The sequence below is a fragment of the Ictidomys tridecemlineatus genome, unplaced genomic scaffold (assembly GCF_052094955.1).
Source record: "Ictidomys tridecemlineatus isolate mIctTri1 unplaced genomic scaffold, mIctTri1.hap1 Scaffold_270, whole genome shotgun sequence".
Taxonomy (NCBI): Eukaryota; Metazoa; Chordata; class Mammalia; order Rodentia; family Sciuridae; genus Ictidomys; species Ictidomys tridecemlineatus.
This window is the reverse complement of record NW_027522357.1, coordinates 186,137-197,107: the sequence shown is the minus strand read 5'-3', so window position 1 is coordinate 197,107 and position 10,971 is coordinate 186,137. Positions and strand designations below refer to the sequence as shown.

The 10,971-nt window shown below is 33.1% G+C and overlaps 1 non-coding gene across 1 annotated transcript; it reads right to left on the bottom strand.

The window, feature by feature from the left end:
- Positions 1–107, bottom strand: LOC144373161 (U6 spliceosomal RNA). The gene has a single exon (XR_013432908.1). It is a non-coding gene; the product is annotated as a U6 spliceosomal RNA (small nuclear RNA).
- Positions 108–10,971: the final 10,864 nt, after the last annotated feature.

Sequence of the window (10,971 nt, the reverse complement as noted above, 5' to 3'; positions counted from 1 at the left end):
AAAACTATGGAATGCTTCACAAATGTGGGTGTCATCCTTGCTCAGGGACCATGCTAATTTTTTCTGTATTGTTCCAATTTTAGTATATGTGCTGCCAAAGCAAGCACACTCTGAGTTTTAACAAATGTAGATACCCATGTAAAAACTACCATAATCAAGATATAGAACAGTTTTTTCACTAGAAAAGGGGTTTCCTTGGGATCCTTCCCAGTGAGTTCCTTCACCACCTGTTCCAGGCAACCACTGATAACTTTTTTTTTTAAACTATAGATTCATTTTTCCTACAGTACTATTTCATATATATGCCACTATAAATGGACTCATATCTAGGAGTGCAATTGCCTCCTACGTTTAATGTATGTTTTTATCTTATGTGATACTGTCAAGCCATGCTAAAAAATGACCACAATCATTTTATACTTCCACCAGCAATTTAGGAGACTTCCACTTGACTTCATCTTCACTAGCACTTGGGCCATTCTAGTGGGTATGTCTTTGTGAGTTTATTTCCTGATAATTAATGATATTGAGTGAACTTTTTTTTTTCTTTTGAGATAGGGTCTCACTAACTTGCTTAGGCCCTTGATAAGTTGCCAGCCTCAAACTTGGGATCCTCCTGCCTCAACCTTCTGAGTTGCTGGGATTACAGACATGTGCCATGATGCCTGGATCAAATACTTCTTCATGAGCTTGTTGACCATACTGTTTTTGTATGTCAACTCTCTCTGGCTAGCTGGAATCCAGACTTCTCCCAGCTCAGTGCCAACTGTGGGATTGGTTAGCTTATAGTTGTTCTTGGCCCTTGCAGGTACTGCTTAGAATGTAGCCCCAAACTGAAGACCACCTCCATGCAGATTTCTGGAACTCTCTTTCTTTGTGGCTCCCATCTTTCTGGTAGTTTTCTCTACATATTTTTGGCTGCTTAATCTCCTGGAACTCTGGTCTCTCTCTCCTCAGTGAGACTGTTATGCCCTATTTGGGTTCCCCTTCCCAAACTGAGGTCTAGAGGGTGCCTCCAGGTGAAATGCTCATCTATTTGTTCTCCTGCTCTTAGGGGTGACAGTTGCATGTCCCTTGTGGCTTTCTATCTGAAAAATAGCTCTTTAAAAATATATTTTGACTGGGCATGGTGGCACATGCCTTAATCCTAGTGGCTCGGGAGGCTGAGACAGGAGGATCATGAGTTCAAAGCCAAAAGTGAGGTGCTAAGTAACTCAGTGAGACCCTGTCTCTAAATAAAATACAAAATGGGGCTGAGACTGGGGATGTGGCTCAGTGATCAAGTGCTTCTGAGTTTAATCCCTGATACCAAAAAAAAAAAAATATATATATATATATATATATATATATTCCAACTTTCTGGTTGCTTTCAGTGGGAGAACAAGTCTCATATAAGTTACTCTCTATTGATTTATCCTTTTGTTGTAACTTTTTGCGATAATTGAAAAAAATATGTTTGTGGGACTTCTAGGATATATTGTAGCTTTGGTAAATAAATGACATCCCCCTGGTACAACAATTTAACCTGTTTTCTCTATTGCCTTTTTTTGTTTGTTTGTTTGGTGGTGTTGGGGATTGAACCTTGGGCTCCATGCATTCTAGGCAAGTGCTGAACTAACAACCTCAGCCTTTCTCTGTTGCTTTATATTTCTTGGAAATTGGTAGTCAGGTTTAGGTTCAATTCTGTTTCTTATGAAAACTTAATAAAATATTGCATTGACATCTGCATGTCCTCTCCTTTGATGTTGACTACTAGTCAACAGTGACCTTGGTGAGATTTGCTAATATATTACAGGTTGCAAAATAGCAATGGTCTGAGTTGCTGGGATTTTTCTTTCTTCATTTAAAGGCTGGGATGCCTATACAAATAAAAATTTATGATTGATTATTCTTTCTTTCTTTCTTTCTTTTTTTTTTTGTACTGGGGATTAAACTCAGGGGCACTTGGCTAGTGAGCCATATCCCCAGCCTTATTTTGTATTTTATTTATATACAGGGTCTCACTGAGTTGCTTAGCAATTCGCTTTTGCTGAGGCTGACTTTGAACTTGCTATCTTCCCTCCTCAGCCTCCCGAACTACTGGGATTATAAGTGTGTGCCACGACGCCTGGCTATGATTGATTATTCTTTACACAGATATTTGGTTTGTATAGTTAAGGCAGGAGATAAACATTTGATTCCTTTTCTTCATTACTTTTCAGAATAGTAAGGTGGTATTCTAGCATTATCAAATGATACCCAAAGGGGCTTTTGAAATCTTTTTAACTTTTATTTAAGAGTCAATATGATGTCATGCATTTAAAAATATTTGGTGTGTTTAATCCAGTTAGGAATAGTAATTGTTCTTACCTGATGCTCAATTTCTCCCCCTTTTGCCTTGTAGAAGCCTCTTTATCTTGGCTCCTGGGACCCTTTGCCACCACCTAGTGGTCATTGTTACCTATTTCCCTTGATTTTGAACTATGAGATATTCCAAGTTCATCTTAAACATTCCCTGTCCAGACCTTGAAGGAACTATTTCTCTAAAAGAACTTTGGTTCCTTTCAATAGGAAATTATATTTAGAGGCTACATTCCAAGTACTAGGATTGCTTATTGCTCAAATTGACTGTCATTTGTAGGCCTTTTTAGTGAACAAAGCTCAGAAATATGTGGGGATTTTTCATCATGTCATTTAGATAATTCCCATGAAAATTCAGGAGAGATTTTACTTCACTTCATCTATCTTAGATTTGTGTTTTCTTTCTCTGATGTTGGAGTTCCAGTTTTCAATGACATCAGTATAATTGTTTACAGTCTTGTGCCACTTAATGACATTTTGGTCATTAGTGCATAATAATGGAGCTAAAAAATTCTTGTCACCTAGTATTTTTAATATCTTTTTTGTGTTTTGATATGTTTAGATATATAAACATTTACAATGTTACAATTGTCTACAGAATTCAGTATAATAATATCTTATAGGTTTTTATCCCCAAAGCGATGATATACCATATATGAATACCTACGTGTGGAAATGGCTATATTTTCTAGGTTTGTATAAGTATGCTCAATGATGTTTACATGCTGAAATTGCCTAAGATGTGTTTCTCAGAATTTATTCCCATCATTAAGCAACACAAGACTATATTTATGTTATTTAAAATACTTTCAGGAATGTATTCCTGAAATGAAATTCTCTTGTCTTTAAGCTATATTCCACTAAGGTATGTTTGAACTAATTCATTTCTGTGGTTTGTCACCAACTTGATGTCACAGGTTGTTTCATTTTTGCTTTCAATATTTAGGTATTACTTTATAAAGATTTTTTTGTTTATTTTACAATTATTTAAATATTTAGAAGAGCCAAAGTTAATTTGTAAAAATAAGTTGTTTCTGTTTTCTAGTACTGGTGATTGAACCCAGGGCTCCTATCCACTGAGCCACATACCTAGCCTCTTTATTTTTTATTTAGAGATAGTTCTCACTAAATTGCATAGGGACTTGCTAAGTTGCTGAGGCTAGCTTTGAACTTGTGATTCTCCTGCCTGATTTTGAAAGAATTCTAGCTTTTGTCTCAGTTCTGTCTACCCTGATGTTACTCTCTTTTATAGTTAACTTTTAAAATTTATTTCATTATGTATTCTGCTATTAAAAAAATTAGCAAATGAGAAAAGGGATATGTAGCTCAGTGGTAAAGCACTTGCCTACCATACATGAGGCCATGTGTTCAATCCCCAGCACCATAAAAAGAAAAAAAAAAAGCAAATGATTTTTACATCTAGCTATGATAGCTTTATATAGGTACTGGCTTCACCTTCCCAACTGAAACAACTAAAATAAATATGAAAAAAAAAACCCACAAACAGATAAAATTTGAAGATCCAGCAACATTGAAGATCAAGCAACAAAGAATGATTCTGGAAACATAAGGAACAAATGCTGTGAGCTTTTTAGTTGTCCCAGCTTTTACTATGTTAAGAGATTCCCAAGCCATGACAAAGAAGGGGAAGTCAGGCAGAACCAGAGGATACCATGAATTGAGAGATGGTGCTGAGATTCCAGGAAAACTGAAGTGACTAGAATTCACAGGGTGGAGTACCAAAAGAAGGTTGCTACATTGAGAGACAATTCTGGAAATCTGTGAAAGGCTGAGTGTTCAGCAGGGTATTGATCTGCACATAAGTGTGATGAAACTGCTTAGCAAGTCAGAGAAACAATCTTAAGTGATTAGAAGGAACAGGTCCTAACACAGGGACCAGAATAGCACCTGGAAAAAACTATCTAAGGAAGTTGGGTAGAATAATCAGAAGGGCGTTACCTCGGACTGACTATTACAATTTATGTCATACCTAGCAAATATTCAGACCCAAGAGAATCAAATTGTTTCCAGTAATTTAATTGTATACAAAATATTAAGAATAGTAATTCGTAATGTATGGCATCGAATCAAAGCTTACCAGGCATGCAAAGAAGCAAGAAAAATACAATCCACAATGATGAGGAGAAGAATCATCCAATCAAAGCCAACCGAGAACTGCCGGAGATGTTAGAATGAGGTAATGGCATTTTTTAAAAAGTTATTACTACTATATTTCGTGTGTTAAAAAGGTAAAAAGAGATATAGAAGATATATTTTAAGAAAATCAGACTTCTAGAGTTGAAAATATATGATAAACACAGTGGATGGGATTAATGTCAGAATAAGCATTGTGATGAAATTGTTAGTGAACTTGAGGACATAACAGGAGAAGTACCCCAAATGAAACACAGGAAAAATTTCTTCTGTTAAAGAAAAGTGAACCAGAGCATCAGTGAGCTGTGGGACAGTTTCAAGTTGAGCATTGAGAGGTATTCAGAAAAATATTTTAAGAAATGATGGCCAAAAATTTTCAAAAATTTGTGAAAACTGTACATCTGCAGATCCAAGATATTAAAAGGAACTAGAGTACAAAAAGCATGAATAAAGCTATATCAAGGTGTATTATATCATAAATAAATTGCTCAAAACCAGTGATAAAGAGCAATCTTAGCAGTTAGAGAAAACATTTATGTAGAGAAGAACTAAGGATGACATCAGATTTCTTGTCAGAAATTAGGCATAAGAGAATATAGTGGAGTGATACCTTTAATATATTTGAAGAGTAATAATGTTGGCCGATAATATCATGCCCAGTGAAATATCTTTCTAAAATGAAGACTTGTACTGACATACAAGCTGAAAGAATTCACCCTACACTTTCACCAAGGCAGCAGATGGAAATAATGGAATAAAGGAGTAAAGAACACTGAAAATGGTGACTGTGTGCATAAATATTTAAAATAATTTTTCTTATTTGAACATTTTAAAAAGTCATTGACTGTTTAAAGACAAACATCAGTGCAGTATGGGATTTAGAAAACATGTAAAGTAAAATACATGACAACAGTATAAATCTCAGAAGGGTAGTAATTATTGTAACGTTCTTATTGAATATGTGAAGTAATACAGTATCATCTGAAGGTATATTGTGACAAATTAAAGATGTACATTCTAAACCCTGAAGCACTAAGATTAGAAAACAGAGTTATAGCTTAATAAGCCAATAGAGGAATCACTAAAAATACCGATAGTGGTATTTCTGCAAAAGAAGACAGAAAGAAAAGAAAAAGAACAAAGAACAGAAGGAACAAATAGAAGATTATATTAAGCTTACACCTATGCACAGCAGTAATCCTATTAAGTGGAAAGTATCTAAATACATCAGTTAAAAACAGAGATTGTCATATTGCCTAAAGAAGCAAGACCCAAATAGATGTCTAAGGGAGTAACACTGTAAATAGACACAAAGAAGTCAAAATTAGAATGATTGAAAAAGGTATCTCATGTTAAACACTAGTGAAAGGAAATCTGGAGTAGCTACATTAAACCAAAAGAGGTTGTGGGGCAAAATATATCATCGGGACTCAAGAAAGTTATTTCCTAATGATAAAGGAATCAGTCAAGATTATATAATAAACTTAAATGCTTGTACTTTTAATATTAGACCTTCAAAATACATGAAGTATAAAAATTGATAGAATTATGAGGAAAATGATGAATCCTATAGATTACATTTAGAGATTTCAATATCCTCTCCTCAGCAATTGGCAGAAAATGAAAAATAAAAGTAAGATTGTAGAAAGTGTGAATGACATAATCAATCCATCCATTTGAAATTAATTGACGTTTATATAAAACTCCCAAGGAGCTTAGTGCACATGGAACATTTACCAAGATAAACTGTATTCTGGATCTTAAAAAAATTATCAGTAAATATAAAAGTATTCAAAGTCAGGCAAAGCTTGTTCTCTGAACACAATAAAATGAGAAATCAATAATGGAAAAATCTGGAAATTTCTCAAATATTTGAAAACTTTAGTGCCAGACTGCTAAATATATATATATATATATATATATATATATATATATATATATATATATATATGTATAAATGAACAACACAGTACATTTATTTTTATGTGGTGCTGGGGATCGAACCCAGTGCCTCACACATGTGAGGCAAGCACTTTACCACTGAGCTACAACCTTAGCCCCAACTGCTAAATAATTTTTGAGTCAAATAAATCAAAGAAGAAATTCATATTTTGAGTTCAATAAAACTGAAAACAACATATCCATTTGTGCAATGTCACTAAAGCGTTATTGGAAAATTTATAGCACTATTAGGCCCAAGATAGCTTTATTAAAAAAAAAAGTCTCCAGTCATTGACTTTAGTTCCTACTATGAGAAACTAGAAAAGGAAAAATAAGTTAATCTCCAAGTAAGCAAGAAAAAAAGATATAATAAAGACTATAAGTCAGTAAAATTTTAAAAAAGGAAAATAAGAGAAAATCAATGAAACCCAAAGCTAGTTCTTTAAGATGAATAAAATTGATCAACATCTAGTGAGGGAAATAAAAGAGGAGACACAGATTACCAATATCCGCAATCAGAGAAGGGATATAACTACAGATTTCACAGATACTAGACTGATAATGGGGATATTATGAACAGTTTATGTTAATTAACTTGACAATTTAGATGAAATGAAGAAATTCTATTTAAGCCACAAATTGCAAAAGTTCACTCAAGAAAAACAGACAACTTCATAAACCTTGTTGACTATTAAAGAAATTGAAGGTATAGGTAAAAACCTTTCTACAAAGAAAAAAATATAAGACCCAGATAGCTTTATTGGTGATCCAATTCCTGTAAGGAAGAAATGATACTAATTCCTAATAGTATTAGTAATACTAAACCCTTGTAGAATATTAAAGCAAGGAAATATTTCTCCTATGAAGCCAGTGTTATCACTACACCAAACCAAGACAAAGATATAACAAGAAAAGAAAATCACATACCTCTCAAGAGATCTCCAATGAATCTGTACAGAAATTCTAAACAAAAATTTAAGTCAAATACAACAATATGTAAAAGGAAAATACATCATAGACAAAAACTAGACTGATGATGGGGATTTATGTCAAGAATCCAAAATTTATTTAACATTTGAAAATCAATGAAATTTACCACATTGATGTACCTAAAAGCACAATCTTTGTGTTTAGCTCAAGAGATACAAAACAAGCATTTAAAAAATATAGCAGAGGGGGGAAATGTTGGGGAGTAATATTGGCCAAATTATATTGTTATTTTGTGTGCATGTACAAGTAGGTGACAATAAATCCCATCGACATGTAAAAAAAATCAGCCCTGATTATTATTTAAAAAAATTTTTTAGATGTTGATTGACTTTTATTTTATTCACTTATTTATATGCGGTGCTGAGAATCGAACCCATTGCCTCACACATGCTAGGCAAGTGCTCTACCACTGAGTATCAACCCCAGCCCCTCAGCATTTATTATTGATGTAGAAAAACAAACAACAAACTAGGAATAGAAGGGAGCTTAAAATATCCTCTGAAAAAATGCAGCTAACCTCATACTTAATCGTTGATAATTGAATACTTTTCCCCAAGATCAGAAACCAAACAGAGATGTCCACTCTCATTACATCTATTTAGCATTGTACTGGGGTGCAGTAAGGAAATAGCTAGTATACTAAGGCAAGAAAAAGAAATAAAATGCACTCAGATTGGAAAGGAAGAAATAAAATTCTCTTTATTTTCTGATAACATGAATATATATAGATACAATCTGGTATGATCTAGAAAAAAGCTATTGTAAGGTTGACAGATAAAATTTACATCTAAAAGCAATTATATTTTCTATATATTAACAATGAATAATTAGAAATTGAAATTTTAAAGATTTCCATGTACAATAGAATAAAAATATGAAGTATTTAAACATAAACGTGGCAAAAACTAAAATGTATATATTAAAAACTATAAAATATTGCTGATAGAAATTAAAGAGAACCTAAATGGAGAGATATACCTAATTTATGAGTCAGAAGACTAAGGTGTCCATTCATCCCAGTTTAATCACCAGAGTCAACATTATTCCAATCAAAATTCCTGCAGAGTTTTGTAGAAAATGACAAGCTGATTGCAACAGACCTAGAATACGTGGCTTCAAGACTTAATCTAGGGCTGGGGATGTAGCTCAGTGGTAGAGCACTTGCCTAGCATATGCAAGGTCCTGTGTTCAATCCCTAGTACCATAAGAAGAGGAAAAAAAGAAAAAAAAATATTCTAAAGCTACAGTAATCAGGATTGCAGACAAAACATTGGAACAGAGCCAAGAATTCAGAGATAGATACACAATATATATGGCAACAGTCATTGACAAAGATGGAAAGACAAGTAGAGAATGGAAAGTTTTTTCAGCAAATGGTACTGAAATTACTGCATATTTATATGCAAAATATTGATCCATGCCTTGCATTAGACACCTGAATTAACTCACAGACTTAAATATTAAACTCAAAACTACAAAACCTCTAGGAAAAAAATAAGAGAAAAATTTTTGTTGAACTTAGGTTTGGCAAAGATTTCTTAAATTTGACAACAAAAGCATTAAAAAGGATTTGACAATGTGGGATTCATCAAACTAAAACCTCTGTAATTCAAAATACACTTTGAAGTGAATGAAATAGACAAAACACAAGCTGGGAGGAAATTACTGTAAAGCATTTATCAAGACTTGCATCAAGAATATATGAAGAACTCTTAGAACTCATTAGAAAAAATATAGTCCTGTAAAATAACACTTCATCAAAGAAGATAAACAGATAGTAAATAAAGACATTAAAAATGCTTGACATAATTATCAGGGAAATGCAATTTTGAAGCATAAGAGTTACCACTACACACTTATTAAATATCTAATATTAAAGACAATTGTGCTGAGTGGTTGGAGATGGAGGAACTAGATGGGTACACAGCTGGTGGGGATATAAAGTGGTAGAATCACCTTCTTAAAAAGGTAAACATATACCAGTCATATCCAACCATTCTTTTCCAAAGAAAAGATAAGTTATATAGCAATAGGAGAAATTTTATATTTGTAAAAGCCCCAAACTGGAAAAAAATCCAAATGTCTATCAATAGATGATAGACAAATTGTGGTATGTACATATAATGAAATGCTACTCAGCAATAAAAATAGATGATCGATAAACTGATGTAGATGAATCTCAAATTATGCTGAATAAGAGAAGCCATAGAAAATACAATATATTATCCCATACACATAAAACTTGAGGAATACAAAGCAATCTATTAAGATAGACATTTTGCTGGAGGAATGGGAAAGTGGGGGGCAAGAAGGAAGGGTGACAAAGGGCAGAATTACCTAGAGAATGAGAATATTTTTGGAAGTAAAGGATGTGTATATTATCTTGATTAAAATGGTGATTTCATAATTTCATGTTAAAATTTATCAAATTGTACACTTTAAATACATGTAATTTATTGCACGTCAATTTTACCTCAAAGCTATAAGAAATAATATACTCATCTTTTTTCACTTTCTAAGATACAAATAGTATTCTACAAATATTTTTCTCTACTTCATTTTAAAAATATATATTCTGGAAACCAGCTCTTAGCAGTATTTAAAATTATTTTCTTTCTTCTTTGGTTTATTCAACAACTTTCATTGATGACGGTTGTTTCAGCCTTTTGTGACCATCTTGTATTATTATAATTAATGCTTGAATAACATAGTTTTGTAAATACAAGTTTTAAACATTTGTTGTTGTATTCCCAGTATCTTTAGAAGTTAGGGCTGGGGGACTATAGCTCAGCAGTAGAGCACTTGCCCTAGATACCCTTCCCCAGCACTGAAAAAGTTAAAAAAAAAAAGTGCGATTGTTGAGTTAATAGGTAAATATATAAGCAGTTTTGGGAGATGTTGCCAAATCTCATTCATAAGGGTTGTATCATTTTGTATACTTATCTGAGAATTTGTATTCCCCCACATTCTCTCACCTACTGAGTATGTTGTCAAACGTTTGGATCTTGCCAATGCAAGTGAGAAATGGTATCTTGGTGTGGTTTAATTTGTATTTTGTTCATTATGAGCTAAGCAGAGCATGTTTCCATATGTTATAGCTATTTGCATTTCTTTTCCTGAGATCTGTTTATTTCTTCAGCCCATTTTTGTATAGGTTTGCTGGCCATTTTATTTATAATGTTCTTTATATTTCAGGAACATGATTCTTTGGACAATAATAGGTTGCAAATATTTTTTCTCAGGTTGTCATTGTCAAACTGTGTGTGTGTGTGTGTGTGTGTGTGTGTGTGTGTGTGTGTGTAGCAGGTTTAGATACAGCCAGGAAAGATTTTTTCAATGAGGCAGGTTTTGCCCACTCATAATACATAGAAAATTTCACCCAATATTTTCTAGTACTTGTTTATTTTCTATTTTTACATTCATGTTTCTTATCCATTTGTAGTTTATCTTTTGAATAAGTAGAGAAAAATCCAATTTTATAATTTTCCATGTGGTAACACTACTTATTAGAAAGTCTATTTTCCCCAAACTAACTTTTATTGTACC